Source organism: Stenella coeruleoalba (assembly GCF_951394435.1).
Source record: "Stenella coeruleoalba genome assembly, chromosome: 9".
NCBI lineage: Eukaryota > Metazoa > Chordata > Mammalia > Artiodactyla > Delphinidae > Stenella > Stenella coeruleoalba.
This window is the reverse complement of record NC_137155.1, coordinates 57,604,245-57,624,984: the sequence shown is the minus strand read 5'-3', so window position 1 is coordinate 57,624,984 and position 20,740 is coordinate 57,604,245. Positions and strand designations below refer to the sequence as shown.

General features: G+C 42.4%; 1 protein-coding gene across 2 annotated transcripts in view; it reads left to right on the top strand.

Annotated features, from left to right (window-relative positions):
- JAZF1 (JAZF zinc finger 1) overlaps window positions 1–20,740 on the top strand; it is a 520,205-nt gene that overhangs the window by 182,482 nt on the left and 316,983 nt on the right. The gene's annotated exons all lie outside the window — the stretch shown is intronic.

The window sequence follows — 20,740 nt, the reverse complement described above, 5'->3', positions numbered from 1 at the left end:
TGCCGCTGGCGGGCTGGGGGATTCCGAGGGGCGTGCGCGCCCGCGGCGAAGTGGTGGGAGTGGGGCTGCGCGGTGGAGGGGGCGGCGGGGGGAGGACCGATGCGGCGCGGGGCGGAGGGCGCGGCGGGGCTGGCGGGGCGACCGGCCGGCTCTGGGCAGGAGCGCGGAGTTAGTTGGCCCGGGTGGTCGGAGCGGCTGGGGGCGGCTGGGGGCGGGCGCTGCAAGCCGCCCGCCGCTTCCGCCCGGGCTCGAGCTGTCAGGGCTCGGCGGCGGCTGCAGCCGCTGGGAGGTGGGAGCGGGGGGGCGGGGGTGGCTCCACCGCGGCAGCCATTCCGCTTCCTCCTCCCGGCACCGCCGCCACTGCGTCCTGTCAGCGCTGGTTGCTAGGTGTGGTGCGTCGGGAGGGGGCCGGAGCCGCGGCCGGAGGACGCGGCGCTTGCTCTTTCCCCCGGCGGCGGCAGGGTTCGCTGGCCTGAGGGCGCCCGCTTCTGCCCCGGCCTGGCGCGGTTGCCGGGGCGCTGCGGGCTGAGGTCCCGGGTGCGCCCGCGGGCCGCGCCCAGCGCCCAGGGCCGCGCCGCCCCGGAGGCCCCTGCGGCTGCGTCCGCTGGAGAGCCGTCCCCCAGGACCCGGGGCAGGGCATTTAAATGCGCTCCGGCTCTGAGATTTGCCTTTCAAATGGTGCTAGGCCCGAGGTGCGCCGGCTGCGCCGGGTATCCGCAGCGGCGGCCTGCGCAGCGCCCCGGGCGCCGGGGACTTGGTGGCCGCGGGGGAGGGGGACCCCGCGGGGCGGCTGCTTTCTCTTCCTGCCCAAGACCCCGGGGCCTTTCAACAAGTCCTTTAATTAGCAGAAGCCCTTGCACACGTTTCCATGCTCCTATCCGGAGCTGCTGCGAGGAGAGATGGGTCGGGTTCGTGTGGTTCGGGCGATCCAGCCACCTGCGGAAGGTGTGGCCGGAGCCCACGAGTTGTCCTGTGTGGGCTGGAAGATGAAGGGCCCGCGTGATGCCCCAACGGGGCTGCCTAATCCAGAGAACCTGTGAATTGCCCCCAGAAAGTCATTTCCCAATGAATGCTATGGATTTTGCCATGTGGATGCAGCTCACGTTTCTACAAAGTTGAGAGAATAAATCACGACTGCTGTGTATTTATGCACGAATAAAATGAGGCCGAGCCTTAAGCTCCTTCTCTTAGTATAATGCTTTCTCTTTGCACACAGTGAGTGCTTAATAAACGTTGAATGCTAGTTTAGAATGGGTATATGATGGGACATCCAGAACGGGAAATACTCATTGAAAATGTCTACAAACCATCTTTCAAGACATAATCTGGATGAGTAATTGTCCAGGTTTTGAAACTTACAAAGTTTTAAAACATCCGTGTAATAACTTTTGCCATCTCCTCTGATAAAGGTGTGACAGAAGAGCTAGGGAAGTTTTGGTAGTCTTAAAAGCAGTTTAATGCAGTAACATATTTGCTGATTCATCATCATGATTGAATAGTAATAACTGAAGGTGCTTAAAGGATAAATCAGATTTTTCATGATGGGTAGTTTAAAATAATACTAAAACTCCAGTAATGCAAAGCTCCAATGGAAATTTTGTGAGTTGAAGTTGTTTCTCTTACTTTCAATAATAAATAAATATAAATATAATAAATATGTATTATATAACTATATAAATAACATTTCCTGACCTAGGGAAGGCTGTCATTGCATATCCCATTCACTCACAGTTATTTTAGGATAAACTGTAATTAATGTAAGTAATAATTTCCCCACATTGCCTGCCTACTTGGACTAGCTGGTTAAAAGAAAATAAAATTATATTTATTAAAATGTGTTAAAGACAGTTATCCTTCTTGAGGGTTTAAGTCTGTAATCAGTTAGATAATTTAAAACTATTGGTGAATCACAAATTCTTTAAGTTTGTAGAAATTGTTTTTAGTATCGTGCAAACATTTTTAAGAGGGTTAAGTGGTCCATAAATTTTGTAAAACTTTTAAGTGATGGTCACCCCCAAAGGGCTAGTGTTTTTCTCTTAGTGAAAATATTGAACATTTAAATTTATAACAGTAGCTATGACTTAGGTGAATTTGGAGGCGCGGCTAACAATTACTATACTTTGGAATTAGTTTGACAATAGAAAACTTTATGGGAAGTAAATGTTAGATGAACAAACACTTAGAATTCCCTGGCTGAAGAGACCAAGTGAAACTATTCTGTACCTTAACTGAGGAGAGGCCCCTTACTTTCAAAGACAGCCCCATATGCAGAAAGAAATAAGAATTGACCTCAAGAAGAATAAAAACAACCTACTTAGTAGGCAGTGTCATGTAAATACACTTCCGATGAAGGGACATGAGTGAAAATATACCAGATAAAGCATTTGGTGAATGTTCTATACTACATGTATTGTTAAGTGGAATTTATTGTTTGTGGGTCAGTCTATAAATTTTTGGAGAGATTGTTATTTTTAATGATTGATTTACCAATTCTGAGTCTTTGTCATCAAGTGGCCACATTAAAATGATGCATGAAGACTACTAAGATATATGTTAATATTATCTTTAATTTTTTCAAGGAGTTTGTTATTTAGCAATTATAGGAGTATTAGAGATGTGCTCAAGTAACAGGTCCATCTTGACCTTTCTGAGTTATTACCATTTAACCACTAGTCAAAATCATTAAGCAGTAATGAAATGAAGGTTTACAGATGGGAATATGGCATATTTCGTGCATGACAGATTTTTCAAGGCCTTTAGTGTACAAAGCCCATAGTTTTCATTATAACTGTATTGCTTAGTTCAGATTAATTAAGTGCATTAATTTGAGAGTAGCTGTTATACGTGTACACTCAGTTCTTGTTGTTAACCAATTATCCATACCCATTAGGAACGAGGATTTGGGGCTGTAGAGCCAAAGGAAGTGTGATTTGCACCATCATCTGTTTTAGCTCTTTTCCTTTCTGTTGGAGGAGTGCTGCACCTGAGGTCCCATTTTCTTCCTTGCATTTCATTGCTGGTTTAGTCCTGGAGCACCTGTCTCCGTGCACAAGCTGGGTACCCCAACTAAAACCCTTCCCCCTCAACTTAAATTGCCTAGAAATCCCACAGCCCTGCAGGTGTGAAGTGTTTCTCCATCAGCTTCACTGTCAGTTCATTCATAGCCTGGCTTTGTTTCCTGGAGATGGGAAAAGCTGATCAGGATTTGTTTGCTTCCTATTGTGAGTAAATACTTGAGTTTGTAGAAACACTCTTGACATACACATCCTAGGTAGGTGAAGTTGAACTGGTAACTAGGAATCATAGAAACACTGAGAGCCCTAAATTTAGCACTGAAGGTCATGTCACAGACTCATGAGATGTCTGCTCCGTCTGTGCATCCCAGTGCTGTGAAGTCTTTGGCTTTTGGTCTGAGAAAGACAACTGTTTAATCATTCTTACTAGATTTGATTATTTGGTACATTTGTAAGAATCAAAAGCATTTTGATTTTTATTTATATACTGATAGATATCGAGCACCAATTTTGTACCAGGTACAGTTCTAGGCACTTGGTATATTTTGGTGAACAAAGATCCCAACCTTTGGGGAGGTTATGTTCTAGTGGTGGGAGATAGACAATAAATAGTCAGCATAAGATGTAAATTATATAGTATGTTGGCAGGTGGTTAGTGGTATGGAAGAGACCGATTAGAGCAGGCTAAGGTGGATTGGGAGATGAAGTGTTGGAATTTCCACTTGGTTGGCCAGTATAGGCCTCACTGAGAAGCTGATAGGTGAGCCAAAACCTTGACAGAAGTGAGGGAGTTAGCCATGAGGACAAACAGGGAACATTAAGGTCCAGGCAGAGGGAACAAGAATGCAACTTGCACCTCTTAAACTGAAACACAGATTTGACCAGATTCGGTTATTCTTGTGATGGTACTAAACGAGCAGGTCATTTAGAACTTTCCCCAGATGTTGGGAGCCTCAGTTTTGCTTTTTTTTTTTTGCGGTACACGGGCCTCTCACTGTTGTGGCCTCTCCCATTGCAGAGCACAGGCTCCGGATGCGCAGGCTCAGCGGCCATGGCTTACGGGCCTAGCTGCTCTGCGGCATGTGGGATCTTCCCAGACCGGGGCACGAACCTGCGTCCCCTGCATTGGCAGGCAGACTCTCAACCACTGCGCCACCAGGGAAGCCCAGTTTTGCTATTCTTGACTAAGACTTTTCTGTCGGGGCCCCATAAGGAAGTGGAGCATTGTTGCCTAATGGTGGCTTGCAGTAGCTATGACTTGGTTGGGTCTTGACCCTGAATGTCAGCAGGTTTCTTCTTGTGAGTCACCTCATCTCTAAAATCCGGGTAATAAATCCATGCTGCTTCATTTTGTAGGATAGATTTGTAAACCATCTAATTAATAAAGGTCAAAGTCTCCGGAAAGAAAAATAAGGTAGTTACTATCAATAATGTAGGATTTGGCTCCAAGGACGGTTTGGTAAAAATTTGCATTATCTTAAAGCCGTGCTACTGTATACTAAATAGATGGGTGTATGATATGTAGTAGGCCCTTATTATCTCCACTTTATAGGTGAGCAAACTGAGGCACAGAAAGATTACTTAACTCGCCTAAGTTTCCGTGACTGGTAAGTGTGAGCTGGAATTTGAATTTCAGACGGGTATGCAGACCTGGGCTTGTGCCAAATTGCCAGACAGCTGAAGAGCTAGACAGCCCTGGCCCTGCTCCCCTTCCACCCCCAGCCGGTCTGCTTCCTCCTTCAGGAAGTAACTGACCCCTTGAGATGAGGATCATCTCGGAGGCCCCATGGTGAACCCCGTTTGCTTGGTTTGGAATATGCATCTCTGCCACTTGTCAGCCGTTTGACTAAGGACAGATGACTTAACCACACTGAGCTTCAGTTTCATCTTCTGTATAATGAGGCTCATAACAGCGCCTACCCCGTGGAGTGGCTGATGAGGGTTAAGTGAGCTACTATGTGTAAAGTACTCACTTACTTCAGTAGTAGTAAGTTATGTACGTCATCCAGTTTCTTGCCATTTTATGTGTTTGCTAAGTAAGTATGTTGGAATCCTATGAAGGTCTACATTAGAGGTTAATAGAATGTGGGTGGTATCCACCTACAACTATATAAAATCACCAGGCCTGTCCCAGGAAAGACTGAGAGTCAGAAATGGGACACCCACAGTCCAGCGTTGGGGTTGCAGCCTCTGGCCACCTTCTCTTCCGTGTGGCCAGAGGTACTTTAGACTCTGGCAAAGGCCTTTGCCGCTGTGGACTAGGAAGTGGTGTCAAGGCCAGCGGCTTCCAACATGGCCTTTCCTTGTGGCCTGCGTTTAGTTGAAAAAAAACCCAAGACTAGAAAGAGGCACTGTGCCTTGGGGCTGTGGGCACATTCCCACGAGGGCATTTCCTGTGGAGAGAAGGAATGACTGAATGAATAAATGGATGAATTAAAGGCTTGTCACTGCCCGCCCTGCTCTTTGCCTGTACCCTGTGGCTTGGTGGCAGGATGCCCTGTTAATCCCTCCCATGGTTCACTAGAAGGTCCCAGGTAGAGAGCCAGGGAGATTTTAAGTGCGTGTGTGTGCATGAGTGGGCGCACACACATGTGTGCACACACCACCCAGTGGGGGACCCCTAAATGTAAAACTTCCTCCAAAACACCATCTTTAGTGGCTTTTCCATTTGCCCAATTGTCACCTGAAAGCAGTCAAATCACCCTTTATAAAACCTTGCTAGTGAACATCCTGTCTCATAAGTTTCACAAGTTTTTGATTGTTTTCTCCTGTCCATGTTTTCTGATGTATGACTGAAACGCACAGACAGAAAAACTCTTGCCTACAGCCAACTAACTTGACAGAAGCATTCGTGTTCTTTGGAAACTAGTTTCCTTTAGAGTGCAATTATTTTGGTGACATTTCCCACCTTGACAATTCTAGAAGTGCAAACTGACAGCTGTTTTCAGAAAACCCGATTCTTCTGTTGATGACAGGGAAGAAGCCTCCAGACTGGAGCAGGCTGGTGATACGTGATGAGAGGGGCTTTCCTAGGACTGTCTGGAAGCCAAAGGCCTTGAGTTTTAGACTGAGGTCTGAGAGACAGGGCACAATACTATTGAAGCCCTTAAAAATCCTCCTTTTTTTTTCCAGCTTTTGCTTTTAGGACAAGAATCATACCCCACATGTCCTTAGGTTTCCCTCCGCACCCCATCCTTACCCCTGCCCTCAGATCTTAACAGTGCAGACATGGTACAGACTGGGTACTACTGAAGAAACATCAGTACTTGCTGGATCGCAGATAATACATTTTGTTTCATGACGAGATAATAGATTTGTTCCATACTGACCTGGCTAAAGTGTTATTCTTGAATAGCAGATGTTGTTTGATTTAGAATTTGAAAATCGGAAACTGCAAATGTCAGAAACTTATTATTGTTTCTTTAAAAAAAGGCTTTCATTTAATATGCTAAATCAGTTGAAAGAAAATTATATTTTCCCCTTGCACTAAGCACTGTAATCATGCAGTAGTTTTCACCTATTTTTTTTAAAGTCCAGCTGCAAGCACAGACCAGATTGATGGATATTCTCTTTAAGGATGAAGTCTTCCCAATAACTCTCTCTCCACTTTGGCAGACGTCAAAGTGCCTCTTTTGGGTCACTAACTACAGACTCTCTGTCCAGCACTAGAGAGCATTGATAGTCTCCTGATGGCCTGGCTCACCCACTGGCCTCCTAAAGGAAGCCCTGTTCTCTGTCTGCCAGGCTCTAATAGTGCCTTTCTCCTGAGATAGACCTCCTTGAAGGGACAAGATCTGGATACCATGCTGTTAATTTGAAAAGACTCACTCTTTCTTTGGTATTATACATATATAGAATTAATGTATATACATAATGTGTAGATAAATGTTATATATATAAAATATATAATACAAATACATATATAATGCATACATAAATGGCGTATGTATATGTGTGTATTTATATATGTATGTGTATATACACCACACAGATATATGTATACATATATACATATGTGTATTTATAGGTGGATATATATACATTTCTCTCTCTCCCTAGATCACTGTGCATAGTGAGGACTACCACAAACATTTTTGAGTATTTTCTATCTACAGTACTTAGGACTGTACTTCCTGTTTCCAAAGGATTGAAATTTATTTGGAGAGACCAGACATGTACAGACTGAGATAAATGATGAAGAATAATCGGGACCACAGAGGCAGATTTATTGTGAAGCTAATGAATTGCAAGCCCCAGGGCCCCTCACTTGTACAGTATATGCTTTACCATTTCTGAGTATATTGCTTGGGTTCACCCGGCCCTTTCCAAGGCCCTAGAGGAGCCCACCAGTGTACACAGCCATGCATTCATGGATGACATCATAACTTGTAAAATTTGTAGGGTGTAAGATTTTAACAGCAGTCGGGTAACATTATCCTTTTCCACTCTGACTTCCCTTCTGTAACATTTCTCCTTGGATTCAGTGACATCGGAATTGAGAGTGTTTCTGAGATACAGCTAAGGGGCAGTTGAATTGGGGACACTTTTAGTTTGGGTTGAGTGGGATGCATTTATTCAGTTCACAGTCGTCTCTGTGTCTAGTTAAGTTATTCCTAGCCATCCTAGGGTAGGAATCACTTCCCAGGAATGTCGTCCACCGGGGGATGTGCCAATGTGCCAGCTCACCTAGGGTCTGTACAAAAAGGGGCAGGGACGGGTTAATATTGCAGCATGAATCTGTACTATGACTTCTGCTGGTGGGAATATGGTTTGACTATGGTATGGAGCCAGAAGCTAGTCTGGAAAATTCTTCTACTTATTAGATGTATAAAATTGTAAGTAGAAGATTCAGTTCTCATCTAAGTGTCTTTGACATGGAAGTTCTTTCTGTTAGGAATATACTCAATAATGCAAATATACATTTATAAACGCACCATGTTTTTTAATGGGAATTCCGTGTTTAAGTTTCTTGTTTGACGTGAGTGTGTAAATGTGTAGAAACACACACACGTAAACACATATCAGTGACAACAAAAAACACAGCAAACTGATTACTGAGTGTCATCAGTACAAAAAATATTTAAAGTTAGTCAATGCACAAGGAGACTTGGAATGCCCTGAACTCTTGTGGCTCACATGTGAAAGAAAATAAGTGTTTACAAATTTGACAACAATCCTAAAAATTTATATGGCATCATAAAGAGCTATGAGGCTAAAAGTAACTTTTCTGAATTATCAATAATTAAAAATAAATTTTGATCACCCATGCTTGAGGAAAGACCAATTTATCTTTGTGCCGTATAGAAAATGATATTAATATGAGTCGTTGTCATATGAGAAGTAATCAAGAGTGTGCAGCCCCAAAGAAGTATTTACAGCAGTGTTTCAGGTGATAAATTAATTCACATACTGGATTCTTTTTCTGAAATTCGATTTTGTGGTGTTTTGGCAGCTTTAAAACTTTGTATTTTGCTGTGATTTTTTAAAATCTAAATTATCACTTTTCTAAGCATTTTGTATTTATAATGTTGCAGTTTTTTTCATAAACAGGGTCTAAAGCTGCAGGCCCTGTAAAACTTGGGTCCATTTCTTAGTACTAATTAGAGAGTCATTACTATGTGCCAGATACAGTTCTAAACAATTTTCATACAGTATCTGATTCACCCTCACAGCAAGCTATGAATTAGACATTTCTATCCTAGAAGTACCGCCTTCTAATTTTGAGTTAAATATGCTACCATATTAGTTAAATACCTTATCTGGTGAAATATGACTAGAATGCTTGTTTATTTTGGTAAGATTAAAAAACAAACATTTCCCTCAGTAAATAGCATCATCATAACTGGTCCTTCCTTCTTTGTGCTGTAGCGTTGGCTCATGTCTCTGCCAGAATTGTGTGCACCGTACTTTATGGTAGCCACCTATGGACTTTGCCTCCCCCGGAAACTTGGCCCTTTTCTGTAGGACTGGGCCTTGCCATCCTCCTAGCATCTTCCTCAAGGAGTGTTTTCAGAAATGAAATGAAAATAAAAATCAAGAAACGTCTTGGGCTGTGGAAGAATAAGTTACAAAGGGAACTTTGGGCAGTGAAAAGCATTTTTGAAGCTAACCATCTCTGGAGGTGTGCATACGTGAGGACTTACAGATTTATTTGTTTACGTGTATATGTTAATGGCACACATACAGACACTAGTTATGTAATTAATTTAGGGTAGTTTATATTAAGGACATTTTAAGAAGACTTTTTTTTTTTTAAAAGGGAGATTTGAAAAGGAAATCCACTTCTTTATTTTTACACTTGGGAATTGAACTTGGTTAATCCTTTTCCAGATTGAGAATATTACGAAGCTTAGTTGAATCATTTTTTGCCTGACCTACCGTATTTTGTTGTCTAGAACATTCTAGGGCTTAAACAATGCTAGGACAAAAAAGTATCTTGCATCCCTTCCACATCTTTGCCAGGGATGTTTGGTGTAAGGGAGGCCAGGGGCTGCAGTGGGGAGAAGCTGGGGCTGTGAAGCTAGACAGAATTGGATTTTGAATCCTGATTCCACTTGGACAGTTCTGACAATCTTATTTATATAAAATGGTAACAATAACTACCATCATTAAGCGTCCACTAGTGATGCACTGGTTAGCTGCTTTATACGCATTGCTTAAGAATTCAATATGAGTCCCATCTGACATACGAAACAGACCAAGACCTAGACCAAATAACCCAGCATGAAGTACACAGCCAGTAAAATGCTCCGGGGAGTGAGGGACAGGCTTTGCTCTCAGGTGTCCCCATATACCTTAGCACTTGCTCTTTATAAACTGTGACTTTTTATGAGATGTTTGCATTTTAATAGAAGGCTGTTGTATACCTAAGTGTCTTACACACAGAATGGCTGCATTTCCAAAGGGAACAAATGTTTCAAGGCTTCTAAGAAAATGTTTATGTAGGTTAGGAGAGTCCATGAGCATCCCAGCATCACAGTAACGGTAATGAAAACAATAATTTGGCAGTTCTAAAATGGTTATAATTACTGAATTGTCTAAAGATGCTGACTGGTTTTCTTTCCTTTACCGATACTTATTTATGTGGGGGTGGAAGACTCTTTTCAAACATAATACCTAACACTGTAAACATTTACAAACTTCTCTTTTACTTTAGATTTTCAAAATTAAAATAATGTCATTATGTTCATGTGCATTATTTTAAAAATCTGTTTGGACCAATGATACCTAACTGGACCCAGCTATACAAACATTGTGAATTACGAGCCCTGACCTCTTGGCATGTGTTTAGAGCCCTCCCTGATGGACATTTCCCTGGTGGCACTGACTGCACACTTTAGGTCACATTTCTGTATCATCAGACCTCGAACGGCTGGTGCAGGAGCACATCTGGGCTTAAAAATTGAAGCCCCCCTTTTCTTACCTAAATCATTCAGTGAAAGTCTCTCGAATGCTAATTTAGCTGCCTGATTCTCAGTACATGGCATAATTATATAAAAAATGGCAGGGCTTCCTTGGTGGCACAGTGGTTGAGAGTCCGCCTGCCGATGCAGGGGACACGGGTTCGTGCCCCGGTCCGGGAAGATCCCACATGCCGTGGAGCGGCTGGGCCCGTGAGCCATGGCCGCTGAGGCTGCACGTCCGGAAGGGGCCACAACAGTGAGAGGCCCGCGTTAAAAAAAAAAAAAATAGAAATGGCAAAAGCAGGGGAATCTATAGAGTCATATTTATACAGCTTACTATTAAGTAAACGGAATAGCATGGTAATAAGCATAAATAAGTGTAAGTTATGCCCATGCTTCCTTAGGTATCAAACATCAAATAAAGGTGTTGGGGCTTTTGAAGCTTTTTTGTAAATTCAAGCTAAATATGTATTACGGAAAGCTTTCACCTCTAAAATTCCAGATGAACTTTTCTAGGCCTCTGTCCTTGTGGAGCTAATCTGTGGTTGGGGTATCTGACAGGCTGGTGTGTCTGTGGGCTAAAACTCCTTTTCAGGACTCCCAGCAGGTGCCACACAGGCCCCAAGTAATTTATAGATAGTTTAGATTTTAGATCTTTATCGAGTAGATCTTTTGATAGAATATTTCTGACACTAGACGTCTGGAGTTTGGCACCAACTCAACCCAATGGGTGACAGTGTGTGACTTAAGTTAATGCGTTTCAGTGTTCTGCTTGGGCTGGAAACTCCCGTTTGTATGTTGGCTTCACTTCAGCACTTTCAGGGGTCCACACCAAAATGTTTGCTGTAAAAATATGCAAACATCAGACCAAAAAATTTGATCAAGAGATGTTAAGTTATATGTGCTTTTCATTTCAGATGTTAGAATAAGAAACGATATTTTGTCAAAACCTGGAAAGACGATAGCATCTTAAGTGTCTGTCATATATGTTGGAAAGTAATGAGAATGTTTCTTATCTGTGGGAGTCAGTCTTATTGATTTATAAGTCACACCCTGTATAGCAGTAGAGTTTACATCAGTAGTGTTCAACAAGAACAGAGTTACTTGGATGAACCTGGAAAAAATAAGGATGCCCAGGCTCCACTCCCAGACCTTCTGATGTGCTTGACCAGAGGTGCTCTGGGTCTGAGCATCTGTTTCTAACACTTCAAAGTTGAATCTATTATGTTGCCAAGGTTGGGAACCCAGTGGCTTACACTAATGAAATAATTAACATTGTGAGGATTAGGGAGTGTTAACAAGGAATCAAACTTTTAAAGAGCTGTAACCTTTTTGGGCTTCCATTCTAATAGATGTAATTTTTAGTTTTACTGGAGGCAAGCATTTAATATAGGTGAGTATGAAGACCTGATACTAACTCAGGTATGTAGTTAGAGCAGAAATGCTCAAACTGGGGACCTTGTGGCCTAAGCGTCTCAAACCCAGATATCCTCAGGACACAATGTATGAGTGAACTGACCAAGTTCAGTGTAATTTGGAGTAGAGGGAACTCTGGCCAACCAGAGAGCCCTTGCTTCACTGACCTGCAGCTCGGTGCTCCCAGGTCGGAGTACAGGGCCTTTGTCCGCAGGTTCTGTTATTATAATTATTATTATTACTGCTACTTTTAGAAGCTAGGAATTAAGATTTTTATGTGAAATCTATCTTTAAATGTTTGCAACTAATACAGATGGGTTTTAAAACATTGTACGAGAAAACTACTGCATCGTACCTAATCACTGTATTTAATGAGAGATTGTAAGGATGGACCCTGTGTTTATAATGGAGTTCACGTGAATGCTGAGATGCAGAGTAAACTTTGAAGACCATTATTTCCAGCAGGGAAGCTATGCAAACTACATAAAGTGTAATGGAAAGAACATATATTTTTTCCCCATTTCTCTTTGTGAAATGGTTGACTTTTTTTAATACGAAAATTTATCATTTTTCTTTTATACCAAATTCTAAAAAATGAGCCTTGGTTTTGAAAGTGTATTAGGATCATTTTCAGTGGTATTTCCCTCCTTTGGGGAAAAAAAGTACCACTCAAAAACTCTGTCCTAGGTGTTTTCTTCACGACAAAGAAAGAAAAAAACCTTTTGCAGATGGATTGAATATTGTACCACTAGAAAACTGGAAGGAAACTTAGAGTTGATCTAGTCTGATTAGCTAATTCCATAGATGAAGAATCCATGGTGATTTAAAGTCATGAGCAGGCAACAGAACTTGGCCAGGAGGGGTTTAGAGCACATCCCTGGAGCAGCAGTTCAGCTTGGGGTTCCTGGAGCCAGCTGGCCTCACTTGGAATCCTGGCTTTGCTCCTTCTGTCAAGTGATATAATCTCTCTGTGCCTCATTTTCTTCATCTCTAAAATGGGAGTAATAGAACGTATCTCAAGGTGTAGTGAGATACCACACACACGTAGTGCGTTAGCTGTTGGAACTCTGGAGAATTCTGAAGAGAAGAAAACTCTCCAGTGAGTTCCCTTCATTGCCTCTGGAGGAAGCGGCGGCGTGGAGGCGTTTCTGTAGGGTGGTCAGGGGTGCTGCCTCCAGTCCCACTGCCTGTGTGACCTTGGCCAAATTATTTAATTTCTCTCGACCTCAGCTTCTGTGAGATGAGGAAAGTCAGTATTTATCTCAGAGTGCTGTTATGAGGATTAAATAAAAACATGCATTTGAGGGGCCTGGCAACCAGAAAGCACCCCATAAACGTTAATACTGATAGAATTGTACTGTCTTCTTGCATCTGCGATGATGGTGTTCCCAGTGCCACATTCCTCAGATTCTTCTATCCTCTTTGTTTTCATAATACAATGGAAGAAGGTGAATCCAAATAACCGTATACATTTCTGTTCTTTGTTAAGCATTTTTACTTTGAGATCTTTGGTGAGATTTGATTTCCCTGGTAGAGTTTTGGTTTGTGTTTGAATAGGTCGTACTGAGTGGTCGTCGGAATCCATGAGCTGTTAAAACATTCCACACACAAATTCTTGCCGTTTCACAATATACCAGCCTTAATTTAGTATTGTTTGTCTAGATCTAAGTTTTTGAGACGTTAGATCATGTGATTAGAAAAATGACTTCCATATTCGATAAATATTTTCTATTTGGGAGAAAAGGCATTTTAGGGGTCTAGAAAGGTTTATTAAACTATATAAACAGAAAACACAATTTTTTCATGTTGTACCAACTAAGCAGTGGAAAAACAGGATATGATTTTGTATGAATTGTTTGTGATGGTTTATTGTGAATCATTCGAAAGGATTTATAGGACTTTTATGAAGAAATTCAAGGACATGACTGTAGGACTCTTAACAAAATGCCGTGTTCTCGTTAAGTGGCTGTGCGTCTCTTTAATAATAGTTCTTGAAATGTCACATACTCAAATGCTGGAAGCTTCTCAGGAAAGTCCCAGGATAGGCCTTGTTTTAGAGGCTTGAGCGGTAGTAGTTGAGTTTTTTACTGATTGCAGAGGGTATTTAAAATACTTTATTCCTAAATGGTATCTGACAGTGACTGAAATCCTTTTCAGTCCTATAGAATATGTTGCCACTGGTTATCCCCTTTAAAGAGTATGCAGGGATCCGATGCAGTTAAGCAGCTGGTCCAGGCTTATGAGACGTATCAATAATTGACTTTAAAAATGGTTTCCAGCTCTTTAATTACTGAGGGTCCCTTTAGTTATTTTCCTTCTCCCTCCCCATGGATTCTAAGTCTTGACAGATTTCTGTCCAACAACCAACCTGACTTGGTAAGTAATTAAATGCTTTGTTTTTCTGCATTTTCATGCAGCAACATCTAAAACTCTCAATTTATATAGTTGATCCATATTTATGAGTACTAACTATGCGGGTACTGTAGCGAACAACGCAATCAAAGTCCGTGCTCACAGGAGAAGCAGACAAAACACAAATACATAAGATAATTTCAAACAGTCATAACGCTGTGGAGAAAAACAGAGTGAGTCAGGAGAGAGAGGCTAAGAGGCCTATTTGAGATAAGGTAGAGGGAGGCATCTCGGAAGGGACCTGAATGAAGTAGCGGATGAATGAGCCATTCGGGTATCTGGGGGAAGAATGTTTCAGGCAAAGGGACCAGCAAGGGCACAGGTCCAGAGCAGGAGTGTCTGGTGTGCTTGAGGAACAGCAGGGAGGCTGGGGTGGTGGGAGCAGAGAGAAAAAGGAGGAGGGGGTGGAGGGTGGGATAAGAGCAGTTGTCAGGGACCTCCGCCTGTCAACATGTGTCAGCCAGTGTCACCTGAAGGAGTTAAAGTAACTCCAGCCCCAAAAGATGTTGTGGAATGTTGTGTAGCTTTATTATGGTTATAGTTTTCACTATGCTTTTTGTAACATCCAAATAGCTCAAGGACCCCATTTCCACCTTCAAAGCCCTGTAGAGACTGGGAAACCCTAATTGGCCTCAAGATCTCTTCAAATCTAGTTTGCTTTTTGTTTAAACCTAAAAGCTTTATTTATATTTTGCAATCCATGTTGAGATAAAGATTTTTGACTAATATAAATCATTTAGTGTTTGCTGTTTTATTTTGGAGTGGGAGTGAAAAGGATGATCAGTACTCATGATGCACAAACAAATAATGTTTGGTATAGTTTTCAAACTCTGGGAACCTATGGATTTCTTAAAACTTTTCTTCAGGAGCTTCGTGAAATCTTGTATAGATTTTAGTGGATATAAACGTTGGCAGAAAGGGGGGGTGTGGGTTGAAGAGAGGAGAGAATGGTCTTGACAGCAGTAACTTAAAACATACTGATGGAAGGACAGAAAAATTACTGAGGGAGATTATGTAGACCTGAAGATATGAGCCTGAAGATACTATTTCACCATCAGTACTTTTTTTTTATTCTGAAAGGTAGTATTTTATGTAGCTCTTCCATGAAAAATAGATACTGGTTTTTCTTCTGCATATTTTTTTTTGTGTGTGTGGTACTTGGGCCTCTCACTGTTTGTGGCCTCTCCCGTTGCAGAGCACAGGCTCCGGACGCGCAGGCTAAGTGGCCATGGTTCACGGGCCCAGCCGCTCCGCGGCATGTAGGATCTTCCCGGACCGGGGCATGAACCCGTGTCCCCTGCATCGGCAGGCGGACTCTCAACCACTGCGCCACCAGGGAAGCCCTCTTCTGCATCTTATGGGGAAAAGTTAGTATAAACATTTCACTGTCAAAGTGAGCTTTTGTTTTTATTGAGAGTACGTGACCCTGTTCTCTGTATTCTAATGTGCCTGTGTCTTTGTTCAAGTAATTGAGATATGGTGTGTTTTGGGTGACAGGATGCCTGTGCAGTTAATACATTTTAAGGGAAAAATCAAAGAGTGTGAGATACTGAGAAATACATGTATTTGTACCTGTAATTTAGCCTTTCCAATGAATATAAAATGATGAAGCATTAATCAGCTACTGCCACAATGATGCATCATAACAAACTATCCCAAAACTCAGTAGCTTCTAACGCTAAGCTACTGAGCACTTATTCTCATGCTCTCTGGTCTACAGGGTGACTGTTCTGCTGGTAGAAGCTGGATTCAGCTGGGTGGCTCAGCTTCAGGCTGCCAGTCCACTGTTCTACTCAGGTCAGGCACAAGTCAGCTGATGTGCACATTCTGGGGACCAGACTGAAGGGGCAGCAGCTCCGAGGGGCATATGCTTTTTTCAAGTGCCACACCAAACCAGGGAAGCTCATTTAAAGGCCTCTATTCATATCATGTCTATAACATTCCTTTGGTCAAATCAAGTCACTTGGCCAGGCACAGAGCTGATAGGGCGAGGAAATATATTCCTCCCTAAGGGGAAGAGGCGGAGATGCGAGTGAACAGCGATCCATTATCACAGATACGTTTTATCAGAAATAGAAAAAATCCAAAAGCATTTGAAAGTTAGTACAGAGATATAAATTTTCTCTAAAATGATCATAATACTGTATAAACATGAAGTTGCTCCCAGAGATCATGGGAAACACACCTTGGGAGTCCCCAGTGAGGAATGAATAAGCATTTCACATGGGGAAATTAAGACTTAAAAGCAGTTAAATGATTTCTACTTAGCCACAAAGAACAGGGGAATCTACTTCTCTAGTTAGCAATGACCCCTTTTCTATTCTGAAGTTAACTTAAGAATCCAAAGGCTTTGATTTGGGTGGCCCAGTGTTCTGTGCTTGTCTTCTTAGTTCCTAAGTTGTTTGGCAAGGCTCAGAAGGTTGACAGCACTCCCTGTGCTGCCCTTTCCTGGCACACAGAGCTTTAGAAAAGCTTCGGGACTGCTTTGGGGGATGGATCTTGTGCCCCTTCTTCCTTCAGTTCTGAGCCAACATCACAGAGGATGGAAAAGGGCTGACCTGCCGGTAGGGAACCTACCTTCCGCATTCTCCCACTGTGCATCACACCTTCTGGTGGCTGAGGGAGTGGTCGCTGGTATTGGACACCTCAGGTTCTGGTTGGGCAGCTCTGTGATTTTGGGCAACTTACTAATGTATAATTTTCTCATTTGCAAAGTGAGAAATGTGCTATCTACCATATAGGGCTGTTGGGAAGGTTAAGTAAGTGGCAAGTCCTAGCACAGGGTCTGGAACATGTTAAACGTTTAATAAATATGAGCTGATAATGCTTTTATTATTATCTGCCGTGACAGGTACTGCAGACAGCATTCCATTATTGTTATTTCATTCCATTATTGTTATTTCTGTTTCTCCTCACTAAATCGTGAGCCTCCAAAAGGCATGGTTTGTGGCACTGTTTCATCTCTGGTCCCCATTCTGCAGCAGCACTAAGTTTATGATGTAGGAACTTAAACTGATATCCACTGAATTGTATCCAGACATGTATCTTCTGCCATGAAGCCTTCAGCTCCAAGGACCAGATTAGATTGTTCCTAAAAACAGATTTAGTCATTCTTTTTTCCCTTCCACATTTTGCCTTGAAATAAAGACTTTTGAAGCCATAGGAATTTAAAGGTTTTGAGTTAGTTCCATGCTTTGCCTTTAATCAGGCACATTCTACAAACTCAAGGAAGCCCTGGCTGCTTTATGTTATTGATACATCAGGAGAATTGATAAAAGTACAGACGCTAATTTTCATTGTGTGTTTACAAGACTTAAAGGACATTTAAAGAAATTTTGTTCTAATATTCTTCTAACCCCTGTCCTTTGAGTTGCCTCTCAGATGGTGTCTGTGATCTTACCATCAGCCTGTTCAAAAGTATTGTACAAGCAGCTCATGCAGGTCAATATCAAAAAAATAAGCAACCCAATCCAAAAATGGGCAGAAGACCTAAACAGACACTTCTCCAAATAGATACACAGACTGCCAACAGGCACATGAAAGGATGCTCAACATCATTAATCATTAGAGAAATGCAAATCAAAACTACAATGAGATATCACCTCACACCAGTCAGAATGGCCATCATCCAAAAATGCTGGAGAGGGTGTGGAGAAAAGGGAACCCTCTTGCACTGTTGTTGGGAATGTAAATTGATTCCCCACTATGGAGAACAGTATGGAGTTTCCTTAAAAAACTAAAAATAGAACTACCATATGACCCAGCAATCCCACTACTGGGCATATACCCTGAGAAAACCATAGTGCTAAAAGAGACATGTACCGCAATGTTTATTGCAGCTCTATTTACAATAGCCAGGACATGGGAGCAACCTAAGTGTCCATCGACAGATGAATGGATAAAGAAGATGTGGCACATGTATACAATGGAATATTACTCAGCCGTAAAAAGAAATGAAATTGAGTTATTTGTATTGAGGTGGATGGACCTAGAATCTGTCATACAGAGTGAAGTAAGTCAGAAAGAGAAAAACGAACACCGTATGCTAACACATATATATGGAATCTAAAAAAAAAAAATGGTTCTGATGAACATAGGGGCAGGACAGGAATAAAGACACAGACATAGAGAGTGGACTTGAGGACACGGGAAGGTGGAAGTGTAAGATGGGATGAAGTGAGAGAGTGGCATGGACATATATACACTACCAAACGTAAAATAGGTAGCTAGTGGGAAGCAGTCGCATAGCACAGGGAGATCCGCTCGGGGCTTTGTGACCACCTAGAGGGGTGGGATAGGGAGGGTGGGAGGGAGACACAAGAGGGAGGAGATATGGGGATATATGTATACGTATAGCTAATTCACTTTGTTATACAGCAGAAACTAACACAACATTGTGAAGCAGTTATACTCCAATAAAGATGTTAAAGAAAAAAAAAAGTATTGTAAATTTTCAGCTAAGTCATTGCTCCCAATGTGGGGTCACTGAGGATAAAAGCTTCAGATATTATAACAAACAGGTCCGACATCACATAGATTAAATGTCCAAGAAGTTTCTCTTTCACATAAGGATCCAGGGTAGACCAGCAGGCTCCTCAGTTCCATGCAGTCATTCAGGACTTCAGTTCCTTTCATCTTATTGCTCTGCTCTCCCAGCATCTACTCCCCTTCTGCATGGTGCAGGTTGGGTTCCCTAGGGTCCTTCCCTGAGAATGACCCTTTGTGTTCATGTTGGAGGAAAGGAAAAGAGTGTGGAGCTGGGCACATACAATGTGTTATGGCCCAGGCCTCCAAGGGTAACCTATCATTCTACTCTGTTTCATTGGTGAGAACTTAATTGCATTGCTCCATGCAGCTATGCAGGTGCTGGCGTATGTAGCCCCCAGCAGGGCCTAACTACAATTCTATTACTGTGGAGGAAGGGAGGGCCTAATTTGAGTGAACAGCTATCAGGTTCCTGCCCTGGACCAACAAGTAAGTCTGCTTTTGAGAATTTTGCATTTCCGTTGAATAGCTGACATATAGTCCAGTGCTTTAATGAATGGGTAGTTATAATAAAAATTGATAGGATTTACAATTTATTGAGCTCCAATGATGTGCTTAAACACAATTGAAAGCGTTATCTCTTGACCCTCTCAGAAAGGCCGTGAGGGAGGTTGTGTTATTATCTGCATTTTATAGGTCAAGACACTGAACCTGAAGGAGGGTAAGTAACCTTGTCAAGTTTGACTCCAAAGCCTGCACCTTACTGCCCTGGGAATGGTGAGAGTCCTCAGGAATAAAGGACAGCACTATCCTGCTTCTAATTCTGGCTTCTGGAGCTAGTCAGTAGCAAAGGCTATCAGGAAAAGCAGAGGATTCTCTGGAAACATTCAGGCAGAGGCTGTAGAGGCTGTACAGCCCTCTGCTGGGGATTCCATAGACTTCCTGCTTTGCACTGGAGGATATGGTGAGTGTCCATAATTGTCTGTGAAGGTCAAGCGCTCAGCTTCGTGCACTCTGGTTTCTGCATGTCACCTGTGACTCCTCCTTCCTATGAGAGTTCCATTGGCACACACATTCTATCCTTCCTTCATGATGAGGAGGCACCTGGTAGCACAGGGCACACGAGGGTCAGTGGTTGAGATGGGGCTCCTGGTGTGACTCTGACCAGTTACTTCAACCTTGAGTCTCCATTTACTGGGGAGTAAAGTATGCACACTGAGCTTAATCACTGGTTTTCTAGGAATTCTTCTTGGGGCTCTAGGATTTCTATAGAACTCCCTAGTGGTTTTTCTCCCCTACATACAGGGATTTTGGGTAAACTTTTCTTTAAAGGATTTTTTTAAAGCTTAACAGAAGTGAAAACCAAAACGTTGATTATAGTGAGAATGGCTAATATTTGTTGAATGCTACAGGGTACTAGGCATTATTGTTGCTCCACGTGCTTTATGTGGATTAATTCACCTATGGCATGCACGTGTTATTCCCAATTTACAGATGAGGAAGCTGAGCCACAGGGTGGTTAAAGAACCTGCCCATTGTCACTCACTAGAAAGTAACCAGAATTTAAACTTGGACTTTGCGAGCCAGAGCTGCATTTTGCTGCAGGAATGGATGATTTCTGAGGTTTCTCCCAGGTCAAAAAATGCTTTGGTTCTATGCCTATTGTGGTATACAGATAGCTCAAGAACTTTTCTTCTCCAAGAAAAGACTCCCAAACAATTCATGACCTCCCTCTTGACAAGTAGAAGCTGAATGCGAGTCATAAAGGTCCGTGTCTTGCTGATAATTTCAGAAATCCTGTAATCTGTTCATCATCACCTGATGCAGCATGAGGTTCTGTTACATTGACATTTCTGACCAGGAGCTGCTTTGATAAATACACCAAAGGCTTTCTAAAACACAGCTGGTCCTGGGCAGAGGGAGTTCATAAAGGGGGCCACATTCTTATGAGATGATTTTGGTATGCAAGGAATGGCCTCCTGGGATGGATCAGAAATGAAACTTTGTGGC